The following is a 23,024-nucleotide window of genomic DNA, read 5'->3' on the forward strand; positions in this document are numbered from 1 at the left end:
GATTATCAAATCAAAAAGGTCCAGTAAGTCTTATACTGCACTAAAGTGGCTTACCATGGAATCCAGGGTGGGCAGGGAACCCAATACATCCAGGTGAAGGCTAATTGTCTAATGTTTAGACCATCCAAGTGGACGGCTACCATCATAAGGTTACTTATACTTCATTCCCTGAGACAATGCTACTCTGCTTTCATTCAACCCTCCCAGCAATGGAGGGAGCCAAAGAAGAGGTGATCCTCCTATCCTATACACTGTGTACAATTCAAGCCATCCTTGAAGCTCACTTTTTTTTACTTTAAATTCACAAGGTGGGGATATCCCCCAAAGATTCAGCAAGTCCATAACATTTCCAAGAGCATAATCTCCAGGATAATTCACACAGGAAAAGCCAGGGATGGGTACAGAATGTAGGTAGGAAAAGTAACAGATGGTGCCAGCCTCAGGAACAAGGCTCTTGAACAGTTTCCAAGCCCAGGGTTTGGTCACCAATCCAGCAGAAAGCAATTAAGAAAAACAGAGCTCCAACGCCTCCCTCCCTGCTTTATCAGAAAACAAAGCTCAGGTTTCAATCATGCATTTTTGAATAAAATACAAAAACATCTTGTGGGGAAGCTGCTGAAATTTTTGCTTTCAGATGAAGCCACTATTGTATAGTAGAAAGAACATTGAACCAGAGTCAGAAGACCTGAGTTCTTTCTCGTCCTTGCTCTGCCATTATCTGTATATCCTTGGACAAGTCATTTACCTTCTCTGACCTTCAATTTTCTCATCTAAATGTTCCAATGCTAACATTCAATGATTATTTTTAGAATCAAACTCTCCTATGATTAATGCAAAACTGTTTTCAATGAAAATGAACCCATGGCTCTGTTCAGGAAGGAGATAGGTAACTAGTAAGATGACTGAATTCCCAATGATCTGACTCCAGTCAGGAACTTAAGCATGATTTGGACTGGGTTGACCTCACTATTCTTCAGTCCTCTCTCTGCCATCACTCAACTTACCTGGTTCCTAAGTGAGGACAGACAAAGGTTACAAAGCATCAGAATTGTAACAAATGCAGAGTCAAATGAAGAACCATTGTCCCAGTTGACCCTGTTGAATAGCACCTTTATCTATGTCCTGCCCTCCTCACCCATACAGTCATGAGGACTCCATGATATCTAACAGTTACTACCAAATGGTTCAACCAGCATTTGTTGAATGAATGGATATGGCCATTTCCATGATAACCACTCATCTTCCAATTAGTAGTCAGTGAGCAGAACAGCAACTTCACTTAGCAAAGAAACCCATGCATACATCCCACTCTGAACATGCATTTGCAGCAGCACACTGAAGCACAGTCCTGGCATTAGGAGTAAACTTCTAAGCTAATAGATCAGTGAGAAGTAAGAAGTTATTCCTTGCTGTTCTCTTTACTACTATCACTGGGGTCCTGACCAGAACAACAGAAGAAAGGCTTAATGGAGCTGGAGCAAGTCAGTTAGCTAATCAACAAGGATTTATTCAACCCTTCTATGAGTCAGGTACTGCTAAGTTTTGGGGATAAATAGAAAAGTCCATTATAGGGGTCACTAAAATGACTGAGGAGTTGAGAGCAGGATGGTGCTCTATACAGACACTAGAGTAACTGAGTATACTTTGAATATCTCAAATTTTCCCCAAAGCCCTCCATTGGGTTCTTTATACTATGTCATTCAACCATTCCCAGCTCTCACTCAAAACAAAGTCAAGTGCAAATCAATCATATCATCATTTCTCTGATGGCATAGTCTTCTTTGGCAATGAAAGATGAACACAATTCTCCTCACTAAGAAAGAAAAGTTTCCAAGTGGGGTTGCTCTTTTGACATCTGGGCATTCCCCGCAGCCAGGCTCTTACTATTGGAAAAGTGTGTTGGTCTGGAAGCAGATTCTCTGCTCACTACCAGCCTCCAATGAGGCCTTAGGGGGGATGTTTTCTCAAGGCTCTCAATATAGAACATACCACACTGTTCCTTTCTTCATCCTCCCACTCACTTGCTCCTTTGCCACCCACCAACCTGTTCCCTTACCCATCGCCCACATCCACTTGGGTGAACATGCTCCCCCCCGCCCCAGCCATTAAAGTTCTCAACCCAATAGCTACAAAGCCAGAAAACAAACAAAAAAATTGAGAGCCCTTAAGGTGGGGAGTCACGGGCTATTTTCAAAAATACAGAAGGGGAATTTTTAAAAAAAGAATCAAGGAATCCGTGACTCTTGTGACAGCTGTAGCAAATATATTGCCTTAGTCATCACTATTCTCTTAAACCATTTTAAGGAAACATGTTTTGCTTTTTGTTTTAAACAGGAACAGATTGCTCAGGGTATTTTTTTTAAGAGCCAGACACGAATCAGAAAGCTCTTCCTCTTCATTTTTACAAGTCCTTGCTCTCTGCCCAGTGCTATGATATTTACCGAACTGTATATGAAACCACCTTCTATTTTCCAGGCAGCCTTATGTGGATGTTGGAGAGGGAAAACAGACCCTTTATGGGGACCTCTCCCCTAGTGGCTAGCCTGAGGATATTAGCAAATGAGGAGACTTGGTAATGAATTCTGCTCACCCTGTACATAGGATAAGTTGGAGCTAAGTAAACTGAGAAAGGGGAGAAGGTAGTTGGCAGTAAATCTTCTGGAACCTTTGACAAGCTCACTGGGGCACTATAAATTGTTCTACTGACTAGAACAGAGAATGGGCATGGTTTATCTTTTAAAGCCTTTCACAACCTGGTTTCAACCTATCTTTCTAGTCCAGGGGTGGGAAACCTGTGGGCCCTCTAGTCCCACATATGACCTCAAGGCCACACGTTCCCTACTTATAGTTTTCTTATGCATTGCTTCCCCTTCCATAATCTATAGACCAGCTATACTGGACACCTTGCTTTTATTCACAGACATTTTGTTCAGTCTTTTTCAGTAATGTCTGACTCTTCATGACATCATTTGGGGTTTTCTTGGCAGAGATACTGGAGTGATTTGTCATATCCTTCTCTAGCTTATTTTGCAGATGGAGAAACTGAGGCAAATAGGGTTAAGTGATTTGTCCAGGGTTACACTAGTAAGTTTCTGAGGTCAGATCTCTCATCTCTGGGATAACTGTCCTGATATCCCTGGTTACTAATGACCTCTGCCTCCCCATATATTTGCCTCATTTTTATTTTGTTGTAAGAGTAAGGTTGATTAATTACTCAGTTGAAGTCACCCTACCTCCCAACCTTGATGATAAGATAAGGTGCTGGTACCTTACTAAGCTACTCCCAATAACAGGGCTTAATTTCAATCAATTAGAGATTTTAGACTAACTGCAAAAAATCTTTGAACTGGAATGACTTGTTTGGATAGGCTGAGAAAATCTGATAAGAATCAAAGGGGAATATCTATAAAATATTGAGTGGGAAATTGGAGCCATTTGAGAAGTTGGACCATGCGTAATATTTTATCTAAACACTCTGAAGGAACCATTTCTGGGAAGAGGAAGGAGAGGCCTCAGCTACAGATGTAGCCTAGGTCTCCTTCCTCTCTTCCTGCCCTCCTCTCAACTCCATCAACTTTGGCCAGAGGAAGACCCAAAGACTTTCAACAATCAGAATCTATGAGTTACTGCTTTGCCATGTGTGCTATTTCGACTTGAACCCACTTTCCCCTAAACTCTGTATGTATTTCTAAGAGAGTGTGTCACAGACTTTTGGGGGGGAATGTTTTATACTATTTATAGCGCCTTAATAAATACCTCTTTTAAAAAAATTGAGTCTAGCTGCCTAAGTGATAATTAATCCATAGTCATGAAGACAAAATATCAGAATAGGGTCTTTAGCCATTAGCATTAGATAAATCCATCCACTGCCCCTTGGGGGAACCTTAGAACCTTAGGAGAAGAAGTAGCTAGACTCATTCTTGGAGAGCTATCCCAGGATACTGTTACATTGTATACATTTTATACATACGAATTTTTCTACTTTTTGTCTTTATGACAAAATATTAGGTCCTTGAGGACAGAGATTTTTTTATTTTCATCTGTGAATCACCAGCACCTAGCACAGGAGTGCCTGGTATATATAAGGTAGCTAATATATGATTATTAATTAATTAATTGATTGACTATCCCAGCTGTCATTTAGACACGTCCACTCACCTGCACAGTCACCTGTACTTCTTGCATTTTTAAAAGCTAAAGAGGAGGCATGAGAGTAGAGGATAGAAAGCTGGACTTGGTGTTAGGAAGATCACTCACTAGCTGTGTGACCTTGGGCAAGTCACTTAACCCCAATTGTCTCATCCTGGGTCATCTCCAGTCATCCTGATGAATATCTGGTCACTGGATTCAGATGGCTCTGGAGGAGAAGTGAGGCTGGTGACCTGCACAGCCCTCCCTCACTCAAAACAAAGTCAAGTGCAAATCATGTCATTATTTCTCTGATGGCATGGTCTTCTTCAGCAACGAAGGACAAACACACAATTCTTTGCCACCACAAAAATAGCCGCTATGAATATTTTTGTACATAGAGGTTATTTTCCTTTTTTTTTTTTAAGATATATATCTAGGAATGGTATTACTGGGTCAAAGGGGCAGTTTTATATAGGCTGTGGAGAATAGTTTCAAATTGTTCTCCAAAACAGGTGGATCACTTTACAATTCTAGCAACAGTGAATTAGTGTCCGAATTTTTCCCGTATCACCTCCAACATCTGTTACTTTCTTTTCCATCATGTTAGCCAATCTGATAGGTGTGAGGTGGTACTTCAGAGTCATTTCAATTTGCATTTCTCTGATCAATAATGATTTAGAAAATTTTTTTCATATCACTATGGATAGATTTGATTTCTTTTTCTGAAAAAAGACCATTTATCTATTGGGGAATGATTCATAATCTTATAAATTTGACTCAGTTCTCTACATATGTAAAGAATGAGTCCTTTATCAGGGAAACTTGGTATAATTTTACCCCACTTTCCTGCTTTCCTTTTAATCTTGGCTTAATCATTGGTTTTGTTTGTGCAAGAACTTCTTTAATTAAATGTAATCAAAATTATCCATTTTGCATCCTGTGACTCTCTCTATCTCTTTTTTGGTCATAAATTCATCTTCCCTTATCCATTTATCTGACAGCTAAAATTTTTCATGCTCCCCTAATTTGCTTATATTACCTTTTGTGTCTGAATCATGTACCCATTTTGACCTTATCTTGTTATACAGTGTGAAATACTGACCTATACCTAGTTTCTACCAACTGCTTTCCAGTTTTCCCAGAAATTTTTGTCATACAGTTAGTTCTTGCCTTAAAAGCTTAGATCTTTGAGTTTATCAAACACTAGATTACTATGGTTATTTGCTACTCTATATTATGTACCTAATGAGAACTCCTTCTTCTTGAGGCAGCCCAGTCACTTTTAGACAACTTTTAATTATTAGGGTTTTTTTCCTTTTATTGAAGAATGTATACTTTGTTCATTTAGACAGGCTTTTTTTTTACTTAGCTTGGAATTCCTATCCTATGAAAAAGTATCCATGTTTTGACAGCTTATCCCTTTCCACCTTCTGGCACTATTCTTGTAATTCAGAAAGAAGGCTCATTAGGATATAACAGAACCATTTCCATTGCTTCTATCTATTTAGACTCTCTCTATGATCTCTGATGATGTTCTGAGAGAACACATGTATCATCTTCATATTCTTATCCTTGCTCACTTTCATCATTGCCCATTCACATTTACCATTTCACATTGACTCCTGAGTTTACACTTCCAAGTTTCTGTGCAACTGTGGGCTTTTCATAAGAAGTGTGTGAAAGTTCTCTATTTTGTTAAAGGTTCATTATGTCCCCTACAAGAGTATACTCAATTTTACTTGGTTGTAAGTCTATAATCTTTTGCCTTTTAGAACATTGTATTCTAAGATCTCTGCTCCTTTATAATGGTGGCTACTAGATTGTGTGTGATCCTATACAATTCCTCATGACCTGAATTCTTTATTTCTAGCCACTTACAGTATTTTTCTTTGATTTGAAAGATTTGGATTTTGGCTATTGTGTTCCTGGGAGTTTTTATTTTGGGGTTTCTTCTAGTAGATGATTAGCAGATTCTTTCTACTTCCACTTTTCCTTCTAATTCTTAGAGATCTGGGCAGATTTCATTTATGATTTCTTGAAATATGATGTCTAGGCTTTCTTTGGTCATGGCTTTCAGATGATCCTATGATTTTTAAATTCTCTCTTCTTGACCTGTTTTCAGGTCAGTTGTTTTTTACTATGAGATCTCATATTTTTCTTTTCTTTTTCAATGTTTTGACTTTTAAAAATATTTCTTATTATCATTAGTTTCTCTTTGGTTCATTTTAATTGTCAGGGAGTTTATTGCTTGGGGAAAGTTTTATGCCTCTTGTGTCAAGTTTTTACTTTCCAGGTTTTTTTTTTTCCCACAGCTTTCATTTCTTTTCTAATTTTTCCCTATAGTCCTCTTATTTCATCCATAAGAAACATTTTTAGCTCTTGTTTAACTATTTTTTTCATCTCTTCCAGAAATTCTAGTTGATCCTCTGCCTTATTTAACAATTGATTGTTGATACTTTGGAGTTATTCTCTGCTTCTGGGTTTTGGTCTTAAGAATCCCTGTTACCATGGTAGCTTTTTATGGTGGGATCCTTTTTTTTTTTTTTTTCTCATTCTTCCTTCCTTCTTCCTGTCTTTAGGATTTATGTTAGGATCAGGTTATGCTCATCAATGGAGAAAATATCTTGGTTGGTCCTGTTTCTTAGGTGTATTGAGTGTTTGTTATCCTAAGATCTCAGGGACAGCTCAGACTGGGAATGAGAAAACTTTCAGTGTTCCCAATATGGTTTAATCCAGGGTAAAATCTCATATCTGCCCTCCTGGTCTGAGTGCTGCAAATTTTTTTACCTGAGTTTGGGATTGGACAACATGCTTGCAGGATGACTTCACTTGGAGTTTCTGTAAGACTGCTGCTTGACTCAGTCCCTTTTAAATGCTCAGCTGGTTCAGAGTGGTAGAAATACAAATTCCTTTTTGGTCTGGAATTCTTGACCTAGTCATTCCTCTACAAGTTTCAGATTGAGCTGGATGCTGGAACTGAGATCTACTTCTCTTCTGAGATCCAAGCCACACAGCCCCTTGCTTGGTTTGCAGCCTAGGGCCTACAGCCATTTTTCACCCTGAAACAACAATCCTAGGTACAAGTCCCCTCCTTAGTCTATCTTGGATCTCTGACACAGAACTAGAGAGTAAGCTATACATCTTCCAGTTTGCACCTTTTCTTACTCTTTGCACAACTTTAAGCCTCTCTAGGATGGATCAAGGATCTCTTCTTGCCCTAATGCATAGCTGCTCCTTGGGCCTATAATGCTCCATGTGGGCATTCTTAGCTAGTCCCAACCCCCATGGTCCATCTGTCTCCCTATGGTGACTTAAGCTAGAAAAAAAATAATTCATAATTTTTTTCCTTCAGGTTTTCTGATCAGAATTCGATCAAGTGCACTTTCTAGATCTGTTTGAAGGAACTTGTATTTGAGGAGAACTCACTATATTTCTTCCTGCTACTCTACCATTTTGGCTCTGCCCCACATGATCTCTTATTGACAATTTATTGGTCTTTCCTCAATGCTAAACTTTCTAGATCTATTCGTTGCATTTTATCCTATTGAACCCCTTTTCCTGGAGAATATTTCCTCCCTGAATTTTTTTTTAATCTTTCCTGATACACCTTCTATTTGTCTGATCAATCCTCAGTGTCTTTGTGCTTATTCATCATCCACCTCATTTTCCCTAACTGTGGGTGTTTCCCAGAGTTCTGTCCTGTACCCCCTTCTCATCTCCCTCATATCCTCTCTCAGCAACCTCATCAAAGCCCATGGGTTTCATTATCTAGACATCTAGATGAATATATTCAGTCTCTTTCACCCCCAGGAAAGATTATGAATCCAATCCCACATCAATAGTTACCTATTGAATAGTTTAAACTGAATATCCCAAAGAAATTTGAAACTCAAAATAATTAAAGGAGAACACATTTTCCCTCAAACTCTCCATTGTTTCATACTTTCCTAAGGACACTGCCATCTTTCCAGGCCTCCCAGGTTCATGATCTCAGCATTACATTGAACACCCCATTCTCCCTCACTCCTCATATCTAATCAGTTGCCAAATCTTGCTGTTTGTAATTCTTGTATCTGACTCTTTCTTTCCGCTCATGTAGCTACTATACTAGGGCAGGCCCAGAGAACAGATAATTAATCACAGTTCCCCTCTGTCCAGAAAGATGGTCAACTATGAGTGTGGGGTGCTGGTTTTGGTTGGTTTTATTTAACTATCTTTACTTCGGATGGAGAGTTAAATGGTGCCATATTAGAAAGTGAGTATAGCGTTTAAGATAAACAGCACCCATAAAACAATAAAAATTGAAAAGCAGCCATATTTTTCTTTTGAATTCCTTAAATGATGTGCTAAAAAATAAAATATACTTGGTAAACTGATTTCAGCCTCTCAATTTTTGCTGTTATTCAGTTGTTTCAGTTGTAGCCAATTCTTGATGACTCCATTTGGGGTTTTCTTGGAAAAGATACTGAAATGGTTTGCCATTTCCTTCTCCCACTCATCTGACAGATAAAGAAACTGAGACAAATAGGATTGAATTGTCCAGGGTCACATAGCTAGTAAGTGTCTGAGGTCAGATTTGAACTCAGGAAGATAAATTTTCCTGATGCCAGACCCAATACTCTACTACAGTGCCTAGCTGCCCAGGAACCACTCAACAGAGAATGTGAAAAAGCATTTTTTCACTTTATACCTCATGAATATCCTTGAATCGCAAGTCTTTGTTTATTTGTTGAGAATTCTAGTTCAAATGGGACCATTATAAAACTGGTAAATTCTCTTTTAGAATCTTGTTTTCTCTTTAAATTATTGCCTTACAATATTTTTGTTCTGGCGGGGATCAACTTCTTTTAGAAATCACTTGTAAGAAACTTGCACCAAAAGATAATTGCAGACTTCTGGCACTGTGCTACTCCATTTAAATTTTAAGTTACTAGGATAAAAGAAAGATTTAAGAGGAGGGTTGCTGTTTTATGCCTCTTACCTCATTGTAAGATGGCAGGGAAACTGTCATTCCACTTAGCCACTATCTCCATGCAATGACTTGGCCTTTTTTTGACTTCTGCTTTGTGGATGGAAGAAAAGGAAAGCTAGAAGCAGGAAATTAGAATATAAATGTCTTTTTCTTCTTCCCCTCTAGACAATTGCAAGAGAAAGACTGGAATAGAAGGTATCATTCTCAACTGCAAAGGAAGTTATGAAGACATTGACTCCAAGTAAACCCACAGAGATGAGGAGCTATTCTTAATAAGTCTAAGGGTTTAAACACCAAAGCAAGGATTGAGAAGGGACAAAATTTGGTCTTCAAATGAAGACCAAAGGAAAGGATTAAAAATCATAATAGATAAGAATTACTGAGACATAGAAAAGACATAGAAAAACTGAGTGAATATTGACCTGTCAGTCAGTTGATCAATAAGCATTTCTTAAGTGCTTACTATGTGCCAGATACTGTGCTGGAGTCACAAAGAAAGGCAAGACAGTTCCTGCTCTCAAGGACCTCACAATCTGATGGGGAAACCACCACATAAACAAATTTATACAAATGAGAACAGACCAGACAAAAAGGAAATCATTTCACAGAGGGAAGGTGCTGGAATTAAAAAGGATTGGGAAAGACTTCCTTTAGAAAGAAGGTGGGATTTTAGTTGGGATTTGAAGGAAGCTAGAGAAGCTAGGGAAACCAGAAGGCAAAGTGAGGAGGGAGAGTATGGCCAGAGAAAGTGCCCTAGTCAAGGAATGAGATGCTTTATACCTAGAAGAGAAAGGTCATTTGTCGATGAAGGATGCAAAGTATAATACTAGAAAGATATTATGAGGGAGGGGAAGTACTAGGTTATGAAGAGCTTTGAATGCCAGAATTTTTTATTTTAATCCTAGAGGTGATAAGGAGCTAGGAGAGGTTATTGACTATGGAAATGACCTGCATATGAGGAAAATCACTTTGGAAACTGAATGAAGGTTTGGTCTGGAGAGGAAAGAGACTTAAGACAGGCAGGCTATTGAAGTAATCCAGTTGTTGAAATGATCAGGGCCTGTATGAGGGTGATGGTGATATCTGAGGAGAGAAGGGGCTTTGGCAATAGATTGGATATGGGGGGTGAAAGATAGTGAAGGCTTGAAGATGACATTGAGGTTGTAATGGGAGACTAGTGGTACCCTCAACAGTAACAAGGACGTTGAGGAGAAAGGGTATAGAGGGAAAGATAATGAATTCAGTTTTGAACATATTGATTTTAACACGTCTACAGGACATCCAGTTCAAGATGTCTAATAGGAAGTTGCAGAAGTAAGACGAGATCAGAAAAGAAGTTAGCCCTAGATAGACAGATCTAAGAATCGTTAGCATAGACATGACAATTCAATCCACAGGAGCTAATGAGATCACCAAGTGAAGTAGGATAGAGAAAGAAGAGAAGGGAACCCAGGAGAGAGTCCACTGGAACATCTCATTAGCAAGTATGATCAAGATGAGGATCCAACAAAGGATACTGGTACATAGTAGGTGCTTAATAAATATTTGTTGACTGACTGGATAACTGAATGCATTACTTCAACAGCTTGATGGCCCTGGTATCTCACTGATGTGGGTAATCACTCCAGTGGTATCATTTCCATCCAGCTTATCTTGGATAATTCTTATACTCATTCTCCTATAAACTCTCCATACTGGACCTATATCAAGCATGATAAATATTTTCCTTAGGTTTGGGTTTTGCTTGTGTTTTTAACAGTTTGTGGGTGGTAGTGCAACATCTAGCATGCCCATCTGTTATCCCTCACTCTCACCACATGACAGGCCTACCTCCTCCTCTTCCAGTAATACATTTCCTGGATTGTATTTTTCAACTATTTCTTGTACATAAGTCATCACTGATAATATTTTGTAGCCACCTTACATCCACCATGTGTCTTTCCATGTGGGATCACTTATAATTCTCTTTTCTAAAAATCATTTATGAAAATGGAACTTTTCTTATATTTTGGACATAGAATGATTTTACCAAACCACACAACTTTGGGCAAGTTATTTACCTTTTCTGGGCTTCATTTTCCTCATCTGTAAAATAAAGTGCACAGGATGACCTTTAAGGTCCCTTCTACCTCAACAATTCTATGATTCCATACAAATCTCACTGAGTCCCTGTTATTCTGTATCTATAAAATACGCTTGATCTCTAACAGTTATATTAGAGATACTAATGAGATAAATCCCATGAGATGCCTGTAAAACAAGAGTGGAATGCACTATGTAATAAATAGATCATCATTACATAATGCTAAATTCTAATTTATTCTTAATACAAAGGGTAACAAAAGCAGACACCTCTAGAGAAGAGCTATAGGGCTATGTGAGAATATGAGCTAGAGAATGTGATATAAAAAATGTACAGTTCCACAGATGGCTTGTCTATTAATTCATTTAATTTCTCTAGCACCCACTTATACTCCTAATGATCTTGCAGAAGGCATTTGTCAAAATAATAAAAAGAAGAAAACTTACTGGGCCCAAACAAATAGGAACTTTTAGTGTTCATAGGTGTGTAGGTTTATTCTGGGTCCATCTTCTGGCTTCAGCGGAGATGCTATCTCTTCCTCAATGGAGAAGGAATGAGCTCTGCCATCTTTCTGTCTTCAGCCCAAAGACTTTAGCTTTAACTTTTTTAGTAAGGCAGATAAGCCCTTCCATACCAAGTATCAGACTAGAGAAATACCTTTAATAGTTTTCTTTTCATAAGGATAAGAAATTATACATTCTCAGAGTCTGTGTATATCTTTTCTCTACAGACAAATCTTGCCTTCAGAAGCTAAGTATTTTGGAACGTGGAACTGCTAGTCAGATAGTTGATCCCACAGCATTTTAATATGTATTTGAACTTTTCTGTGTCATCCCAGGCAGGTTTCTGACTTAGGGTTAGAAATTCCTCTTAATTCCTTGTTTAACCCCTTATAAACATCCTCTTCCTTCAAACTGATTTTGGAAAAGGTGCAGTGACCCCAATGCAAAAAAAACCCTTTAGAGCTGTGTGTGTCTCACTCTCCACAGTTTTCCTACAGCACTAAAATGGTAAGGTCTCCTAAGCAAATGAAAGGAAGTAGACAATGGGAAAAACAAAAACATAGCCTGGTGTAATTACTTAGAGGCATTTCCTACAATCTCAATTTGTTTTGTTCCAAATTTTTGTCTCTATTATGAATATAATCAGCAGCCCACCCTTTAGGCTCTGAACTGCTCTGAAAAACAAGGGGATTCTCTCCTCTCTAGTCAGTCGTCAAGAATAAAACATTTTTCCCAAGGTAAAAGTAGATTAGAATAATTCTTATCATTGTTGATACAATGTATAGATAAGAAAATACATTTCAAAAAGAGATATACAGTAACAAGACTGTTGATAAATAATTTTCCTTTTATTCTTTGTTATGTCCAGAAGGAAAAATGGGCCACTTAGGGCTGATTAATGTTACCTGCAAAGTGTCTATTCAGAACCTATAGTAAAGGTGTAACAGCCTTTCAGATGTGATGTATCCAGTTCTTCAGTTGGTCTCTTTTTCTTCCAAGTGAGAAAGTGGAATCTACTCATAGATTATACTTTCTGCCCCTGTATCCCATCCATGAAGATCTATGTTGTAATATTTTTTTGTCTTCAGAAATCCCATCCCCTGGGAGGGCTCACCCTTTACCAAGTTGTTAGCTAACAGCCTCCTCAGTATCCACAACAAGGATCAGTTTTCAGACAATGGAGCATAAGATATGTTCCAGGAGTGGTGGATTGATGGGGTAAAATATTAGGAAAGAAAAAAGTGACACTAATAGGAAGGGTGGTTGGGCATCAACCACAAGCTTTCACAATTTTATCTAGGCCTTGACTACTTCACTCAAAACTACTCTTCATGTCACTTTTTGTACTCATTCAAAGGTCACTACCCCCTAATAATCAATTAATTCCTGCCAAAGCAAGACAGGGACCCCCACCAGGTCTTCATGCCCAAACCTAGTCAGAAAATCTACAAGGAAATGTGTCACTGCAAATTCACTGGGAATGTAAGCCTTGGATCCCAGGTCCCCACCCTTACATGAAGGCTGGGGAACAGCTTTCCCTTTACTACCATACAAAAAGTTGTTCCTTTTTCTCCCCGGAAACCAAGTCTCTACCATGAGTCTCTTGATTTTTTAATATTTAACTGTTTCCTTTGGTTTCTGTGTGTTTACAACAAAGTACAGTAGGCAGATTTTACAAGATATATTGCCAATTGTGGCACTAGAGAGCAGTGACTTTGAGAGAATTTTAAATAAGTGAGAAGTTATTTGCTAAATCTTTGGATCTAGAAGCCTTCAGCCTTTAACAACTATGGGATTTGCCACTGAGAGTGATGGAAGAATGTAGCAGGAGTAGATCCATAAGTCAACCAGACACACAGCACTAACCATGGACTAGACCTGGGACTTTATAGGTAAAGGAAACTCCTCACAGTGAAAAGAAGTACCTATTCTAGAACTAATAGTCTTAGAGAGTTGCCTCAGGGCATTATGGGACTAATCGATTCACTTTCCAACACAAAGCCCAAGGGAGTCAATCTGGGACTTGGAGCCAGCTAAGCAGCTCCGTGGATAGAACACTATGGAATCAGGAAGATCTGATTTCTAGCTGTGTGACCCTAAGCAAGTCACCTACCCTCTACCTTAATCCATTGGAGAAGGTAATGGCAAATCACTGTAGTATCTTTGCCAATAAAACTCCACATGGGGTCACGAAGAGTCAGATTAGACTGAAACAACTGAACTGAAGTTGTTGCTGACCAACCATGTCTCCACTCTGCCAAGTTGCATCTCATCAGCATTATAGTAAATAATAAATATTTACTGAGTACATACTCTGCCAAAGACACTTTGTAGGAAATATAAAAAGGTGGGAGACCCAGCTTCTGCTTTCAAGGGGCTTTATAGTTCATTTGGAAAGAGAAATCGTAAGCATGAAAAGAAGAAATAACACAAGATAACATCCACCAAATGACAAATTAAGGGTGCAGAGTCCAAGTACTAGAAGAGTCCAGAGGAGGGAAAGCTCCTAAGGGTGGAGATGGTTAGGAAAGAGTTGGTTGAGCTGAATTTTGAAGAAATAGTATAACTTAGAAAAACAGACAAATAGAGGCATTGGGATACTTTGGAGAAGAATGGAAAGGATGTGGTAGTGACCACAGGAGCAAGAAGTCAGCTAAAACAGGTGCTAAAGTGCTAGTTATGTTTTTGTCACCTAAATATAGCCTTTCCTTTTTCCCTGTTCTTAGCATTCCATCATGAGCAAGGTGGTGCAATGGATAGAGCAACTCAGCCTGAAGTCAGGAAGCCCAGAGCTCAAATGCAACTTAAAACACTTGCTAGCTGTGAGACCCTAGACAAGTCACTTAACCTCTGTGTGCTTCAGTTTCCCTGTCTATAAATAATAACAGCACATATCTCCCAGGGTTGTTGTGAGAATCAGATGAGATGATATTTGCTTAATGCAATGTCTGGCACATAGTAGGCACTTAACAAATAAATGCTTGCTCTTTCCCCCCTTCCTTCCTATCACAATTTTCTCTTCTTTCATTTTTTATTTCCTGGGCATGTCATTTAACCTCTCTGAGCCTCAGGGTGTTTCTTTGTAAAAATGAGAATCATTATAGTAGCGCCTATCTCACAAAATTCTTAGGAGAATTCAATGAAACTATGTGAGCTTCTTTTCTGATATTAGACTGAATATTAGGGGCCAATGTTATATGTGTGTGTGTTTATGTATACATGTATGTATGCATGTTTGTATTATCTCCCCCATTAGAATGTAGGTTCTTTGAAAGTAGGAAATGTTTGGTTTGGGTTGGGGTTGTTTTGTTTTGTTTTTTTTACATCAGCAACACTTAGCACAGTGTCTACCACATAGGTTTGAAACTGGAAGGAGCCTAAGAAGTCTTAAAGTCTGATCTCCTCATTTTACAGATAAAGAAACTGAGGTACAGAAAAGTTAAATGACTTGCCCAGGGTCACACAACTATTAAATGTTTGAATCCAGGTTTTCTGAATTCCCGCTACAGTACAGCCACCTAAATGCTTAATAAATGCCTGTTTGGTGGACTGATTGATTGATAGGTTAGGAGATTGCATTACTAACCCTTACTCTTTCATCTCTTCCAGAGAGGACAAGCTTTCAATGAGCTGCACAATTCTTGCAGTCCCCAAAGTGCGAAGTCACCGTACTGTGAGCCAATTCCAAGTTGTACTAAATAACAGCTTCCCTTTGTTCAGTCACTCCCTGTGCTTTTGTGGCCAGTTTCTCCCCTGGAGTCTTCCTGGCTGAGTCCTCATAAATAACCCCTAACTGAGATCATTCATAATAGATGTCACCTTAGAAGGACCTGGATTCAATGGCAGACTTCTTGCTATATCTTCACCTCCAAAAGTACCAAGAACCTTGAAGACATCACCTCAGGTTCAACTGAAGTGGATGTTCTGCATTAATCTGAAGATGAGTCTCACCACTCGCTACTGCTCCAGCATATAATGTGATGCCACCTGGAATGCCGTCACCTCATATAAACCTCTGCTGATGAGACCTGCTGGCTGCTTGAACATTTTGTCAGAGCCAAACAAAGTCATGTTCTCTCTTGCTAAAAAAGATGCCTCTTTCTTTTTTTCAATCCTGCTTCATCATTTGGCCCCACTTCTATCTCAGGGTCAGTTCAAATACTGCATATACTGCATAAAATTACATCATAACCTCCGACCTTGAGTTACCTTTAGGTGAGCAATTGACCTTGGCACCTTAAGTGGTAGTTTTCCTTTTTTCATTCAAAGAGCTCCATACTCTTTGTCATGACATGACCTCTTCAGTGCCCATCCCCACTAAGGGTCTGTAAAAGATTGCTGCTTCCCCTCCAATTCTGATGTACAGTATAGTATAGGAAAACATTCGTTTTCCTTCCGTAAACACTGAACTTCCCACTCGTCATCTCCTTTTGTGTCTCTAATCTGTTACGTGCTGTACGCATTCATCGACGGATCTGTAATCTTTCCGTTTTGCAGCAGAAAGTCCCAGTGGACAGGTGAGCATTGTTTAATGTGGTGAGGATGAGGATGTAAGTGATGATGATCCAGATGCCTGATTTCATTGATGTAGGGAACTCTTGGTACAGAAATCCCCTCCATCGATGCGTTTCTGAAACTATTCAGCAATTCAAAATCTTTGGAAATTGTCTAGGAGGTATAATCTCATTATCCTGCAAGAAGCAATCTGAGTAGAACTCCTATCTCATCAGAATCCTCTGCCTCTCTCATTGGACTCTAACTGAAGGGCAGGGCCATGGACTCCAGGGCCTCTATTTAAGAAAGAGGCTCAGCATACTTTCCTCCACATTTCCCACGAACTACACTGGACTTGTGGAGTTCTTTGGACTTCTCTTTCATGCTTCCATGCTGGGTACCCTCCTCTCTCTCTTCTCCCCCTTCTAGCTTCCTTTTATGTCTCATTAAACTATAAGCACCTTGAGGGAAGAGACTGTCTTTGTTTTTATTTGTCTTTGCATCCCAATGCTTAGCACAGTACCTGGCTTACAGCAGGTGCTTAATAAATGTGTATTGACTGACTAAGAAGTTAAAAGATGTTTCTGCAGCTAGTATACTATCAAAAGTGAGGCTTAAATCCAAGTCTCTCTGATGACAAGGACAACTCTCTACTGCCCCATGATGCCTTTCTGATAGTGATAATAATAGGTAATACCTATATAGTCATTTAAGGTTTATAAAAGATATTATGTATAAAAAAATAAAATATAATAACATAATAAAAATATGTAATAGGGGCAGTTAGGTGGTACAGTGACTAGAGTGCGAGGCCTAGAGTCAGGAAGACCTGAGTTCAAATCCGGCCTCAGATGCCTATTGTCTTAGTCACTTGTGGGACCTTGGTCAAGTCACTTAACCTTGTTTATCTCAGTTTCCTCAACTGTAGAAGGAGCTGGAGAAGAAATTGGCAAACTGGTCCAGTATCTTTGTCAAGAAAATCTCATATGGTACCATGAAGAGTTGGACATGACTGAAATGACTGAATTACAGCAACATACGTATAATAAATAATAATAGCTAAGATAGCATTTTAAGTTTTATAAAATACTATGTCAATTTATCATCACAACAGCCCTGGGAAGTTGCTATTGTCTTATTTTACAGATGAAGAAATTGAGACGCAGAGAGGTTAAGCAACTTACCCAAGGTCACACAGCTGGTAAGAGTCTGAGGCTGGATTTGAACTCATGTCTTACTCATTCCAAGTCTAATGCTCTGTCTATTGTGCCACCTAGCTGCCTCATTTGATCCTCACAAGAAAAGTACAGTAGGTCTTATTATCCCATTTTTCCAGATAAAACAGCAACGGAAAGAGATTAATTGACTTTTCTGCAGTCACCTAACTAACATGTATCTGAAGCTGGATTCTAACTCAGGTCTTCTTGATTCCAAGTCTGGCACGCTATCCAAGATACTACAATGATGGTAATGGTGATGGTGGAGGTGATGTGGTGACAATGGTGGTCATGATGTGGGAGCAGTGATGGTGGTGGTGGTGGTGATAATGGTAGTAAAGGTGATGGTGGTGTTCTTGAATGAGATAGCAATAGCAGTAATGATGGCGGTGGTGATGGTGAAATTGAAAACAGTCGTTATAGTGATGGAGATAATTATGATGCGGTTGGTAGGAATGATAACGATGATGATGGGAAAATACCACGCCCATTCTCAAGATTACAATTGAATCCAAAATACTGGGAAATGGGGTGGGTAAACATGGGAAATGCACTTCAGAAGTAAAAAAAAATCAACTGAACATCCGAGGAGAAACACATTGTCCTTCACAAATGCTTCTCATTCTCCTCGATATAACACATCAGGAGTGTGCATCAGGCGCTGTGGGTGTTTGGTCTCATTTTAAAAGCTGCAAAAGCTATTTTCAGCTACACAGTCACTGGCAGCTTCTCAGAGGCTTTGTGAAGCAGGTGAGATCCATGACCATGGCCACCAGTACAAAACTCAGTCTTTGAGATTGACACATTTTTTCCAGCTATTTGAAAAGGTATCTACCAGTCTCCTCTTTATGTTTCTCAGTAATTCTGTGGAACAAACTAAAAGATGCTTTTAAATTTGTCTATTCAGTCAAATTTGCTTTTTTTTGTCCCCAGTTTCTTTACTTGTTGTTTCTCCCTGTATTCTTTCTCTCCTCCAAATGACTAGGTGATAATGTAACCCTGATGTGAGAGAAGAGGCTGAAGGAATGGCATAGGGAAGAAGGACAAGTCCTCATTAATACCAAGCTTTCAAAAGTCTTTATAAGAAACAATAAAGCAAAAAGACGCCATAAGGAAGTACTAGCCACTGAACCTAGACTTTATGAGTATGTATAGAGAGCCCTAACACAATTCCCCACATAGAATAGCCAAGGTAATGGAAGTTCCTTGGCATAGATATCTGGTTCTGGCCTAGTAATCATATGGTGCTTAGGAACCTCATTGACTGATGATAGCTTCCTAGCTAGGACTGCAGGTGCATTCAGAGGGTACTAGCCAATCTAGTCTCAGCTCCTTTTCTTTAGTTGTTTCCTTCCTGAAGATGCCATTTTGATAAGAGAAGAGAAAAATGTTATAAGGTGAGAGACCTTGGACCTTCCCTAGTCAAAGCCAAATGTGAATATGGACCTTGATTCTTTGCCTTGGCATTTGGTCTGTCATTTTAGGTGAAAGATATTAAAAGATATGACCTTATAAGTTTCGAAAGGTCTTATTAATGACCCAGTAATAGATCTGGGAGTGAAATTTGTGCTAAGATTTGTAGCCAATTTGTCAAGATTTGAGGACCCAAGGAGAAGGAGCAAACTTTGGGACTCAGAGCAGCAATAGCTAAGAAGAAGACTTATCCAACAATGACACTGCATTTGGACATCAACTTAATGGAACCAGTGCTATGTAGACATTAGTATTAAGTCTGAGATCAGTCTCCTCAGAGACCAAGATATAACTCTGAGATGTCGGATGAAAATGTTCATATTCCTCTTCTTGCTGTATCTTTGAAGCAAATAACCCTTTGTAAAAGCTAATTAATATAAACTGGATAAATGGAACTAGGATACTGGTCACTTGTGGTTAACAGGGTGGACACCACACCAAAATGAGTCCTTGAGCCAGTGGAATCAGAGAACAGACACCCTAACCTCTCTGTCATACCCCTAGGACACTGAAGGACATGTAGAAGGCCTCTCTCAAGAAAAATGAGGTCTAAGTATTTGCTACATGTGAATGCTAGCTGGAAGTAGAAGTTCCACACATGCTCATCAGAATTGGTCTCAGTGGCCAGTCCCCCACAACAATAGTATTTAGAAGTCTCAGAACAGATTGACCATATGATCATTAGATTAGATCATTGACCATAAGATATTAGAATAGGTAACTGGAGCAGCTATGGAATTTTTTTTCTCAGAGGGACTTTTTTTAAAAAATGGAACTCTTCTCATCAGCAGGGATTCTTTACAGGAGGTACTGATAAGAGACAATGGGGATGAACTTGTTGAACTTTCAAGGCATTGCTCAACCAAAGAAATTATAACTTTCTCCCAGACTACCAATCAGTAATCAATTGATCAAACAAGATGTTTTTTGAAGTTTTCATTTCAGTACCTACTTGAGCACCTACTGAGTACAAGGCACTAGACAAGGCACTGTGAGAAAACCCAACACTAAGAAATAATCAACAATTAAGTGATAGCTGCCTCTACTATAAGTAGAATAGGACCTGAGGAAGAAGACATATTCTCAACACTCACACAACCTCTACCTAATTTATACCCTTTTCACCCCATGCTTGGGCCATTGCAACTCCCGCTTCTGGTCACTTCTGTCTCTAACCAAACCTCCAAGTGGCTGCCAAAATTGTCTCCCAGAAACATGACCCCTGATGAAGAAGGATCACTGGCATTCTATTTCTTATTGTTAATTTACAAGTCAGTTCTTCATGACCACATTTGGGATTTTCTTGACAAAGGTACTGGAATGCTTTGCCATTTCCTTCTCCAGCTCATTTTATAGATGAGGAAATTGGGGCAAACAGGGTAAAGTGACTTGCCCAGGATCACTTGGTTAGTGAGTATCTGAGGTCATATTTGAACTCGGGAAGATGTTCCTTAAATCAAGCCCACACTCCATCCACTGTGCTACCAAGTTGCCCTGGTTTTCTATTGCTTCTAGTCTAAAATATAAAAAATATGAATCCCTCAGGTTGGCATTTAAAGTTCAGCACAATGTGGCTCCAGTTTGCTTTTTCCAAGTTTCCCTGCAGGCACTTTAAATTCCAGACAAACTGACTTTCTTACTGTTCTCCGAATCAATCAACAAGAATTTAAGTGCCTACTATGTGCCCACCGCTGTGCTAGACTCTGGAACACAGGACCTTTAAAGGTCCAGGATGTTCCCATGCCTGAAATGAACTTTCCCCTAATCTCTACTTTTCAGAATCCCTTGCTTTTTCCCAAGGCTCAGCTTTCCACCTCTTAGGAGAGCCTTCCTGATCCTTCTAATTACATATTATACTATACCTAGGCAATAAATGAAAACATATATACTTATCTGTTTACATGTCACATTTCTCCAGTAGAATGTAAGATACCTTAAGGCAGAGACTGGTTGTTCTTTTGGTTTTTGTCTCTTTAGAACTTAGCGTAGTGCCTTACGAATAGTAAGTGCTTAAAAAATGCTTATTGGATTGAACTGAATTAAAGCCCTGAGAAAGAAACAGAATTTAAAACAACCCCCAAGGATGAGTAGGATTTAATAAGCAGAGGAGAGGAGTGAAAGTTTCTGAGTCAGGGATAAAAAAACTAGAAGAATTAAACAGCACTTCTGTAAATATTGGACACTTCATTTCATCTTTCCATCCTCAATTTCTTTATCTGTAAAATATCCTCTTTCTTCCTTTAGAACACTAAATCTACCCACTAAGAGCATGTTTCTTTCAGGGGAGGGCTAAGAGGCTAGGGATTGATCATGTTGACTAGAGAGGGCTAATAACAGCATCTGAAGAACCTTCTCTTCTTCCATCTATCTTCAGTTTAGAAATTCATGTTGATGAGAAGGGGAGCACAATTTTTCTTCTGGCTCTTGCCTGTTCACTGGAGTAAAGTAGGCTGAGAAAATCTCTCCCAGAAGCCTGAGCTCTCCCTTTCAGTACCACAGAGAAGGAAGAAAAAAATGGCAGGAAATTTTTCTCCAACTAGGAATCTATTTCTTGAAACTGAAACCTGAGTAGAGGGGAAATCTCCTTCTTGGTTTTCCCCTCTTACTCCATATGAAATGACTGACAGTACTGTGAAAATTATATGTAGATAGTGTTTGAACTCTAGAATAAAGAAAAGGGAAAAGAGAAACCAAAGAAACTACATTCCATTTCAGTTCCATGAAAAGGTAGTTCATGAGTCAATTCAATATGCTCTATTTATGTTAACTAGGTATTTTCAAAAATCAAAAATTTTTGTCTTTTCTTGATGACTATGTCTCCAAAACCCCCAATACTGGTCTATAGTTTTGTTTCATATTCATTCTACCACAGCTATATTTTAGGAAACGAGGCTTGAAGATGAACTTTTATTTAACAAACATTTGTTATGTGTTTACTATGTATGTGCCTGGTACTGTTGGGAGGTACCAAAAAAAAAAAAAATACAAAACCTATCTCATGCCCTCTAGAGCAGGTACTTCCAACCTAGGTGGAAAGATTTGTATCTATGAAAACAGTTCTAAAGCAATACAGAAGCAGCTGGATAGTATGGATCGCATGCTTAAATCTTCTAGGCATTCAGAAGTCATTGTGAGTTAAATGTCAAAATTCTACTGTGTAAAACTCAGCTCTCCTGGGCTAGTCGATAGATTCACTAGTAGAGTGAAAAGAGCCCTGGCTCTTCAGTCAGCAGTCCTGAGTTTGAATTCTGCCTCTTAAGCTTATTAGCAGTGTGATGGGCAAAGCGTTTAACCTCTCTGAGCCAAAGTGTCCTCATTTATAAAAGGAGGAGGCTGAACTAGATGATCCTAACCCCTGTGTGATGAGCTGATTGGCTAATCACAAGCCAGAAAAAATAGATATATTGAAATGATTTATGTAATAAGTAGAGGATAGGCACATAGGCTGCTGTGCTTGGAATCAGCTGAACCACTGACTATCTATATAACTGTGGGAAAGTTATGGGATCACAGATTCAGAGATGGGAAAGGCTGACCTTAGAAACCATCTGGTCTACCACCCCCACACCCCTATTTTTCAAATGAGAACACTGAGGGTTATAGAAGTTAAGTAGGGCAGGTAGGTAGAACAGTGGATAGAGTCTGAAATCAGGAAGACCTGAGTTCAAATCCAGCCTCAGATACTTATTAGCTGCAAGTCTCTAGGCAAGTCACTTAACCCTGTTAGCTTCAGTTTCCTCATCTGTAAAATGAGTTGGAGAAGGAAGTGGCAAATCACTCCACTGTCTTTGCCAAGAAAATCCCAAATGGGGTCATGAAGAGTCACACAAGGCTGAACTACTTAACAACAATAAGAGCACTTATCAAGTATTAACGTGTATTACACTTACTGTTTGTATTTTATCCTCCTACTGGATTATAAACTCCACAGGGGCAGTGATGGTGGGTCATGAAGAATATTCTTCAACTGCTGTGAATCCAGTACACCACATTGAACTTTGAGGAGCCAGTCTCCCACCATGAGTGATTAAGGAATCATCATGTGATAATTAAATGACTTCTGGTTGTCTGAGGAGCCAGGAAGATTAGAGCTATAACTGAGTGCACAAATGATATCTCCCTTTTTTCCCTGCTAGCTTTTGAATAAGGAC

Source organism: Notamacropus eugenii, chromosome 7, assembly GCF_028372415.1.
Source record: "Notamacropus eugenii isolate mMacEug1 chromosome 7, mMacEug1.pri_v2, whole genome shotgun sequence".
Lineage (NCBI taxonomy): Eukaryota > Metazoa > Chordata > Mammalia > Diprotodontia > Macropodidae > Notamacropus > Notamacropus eugenii.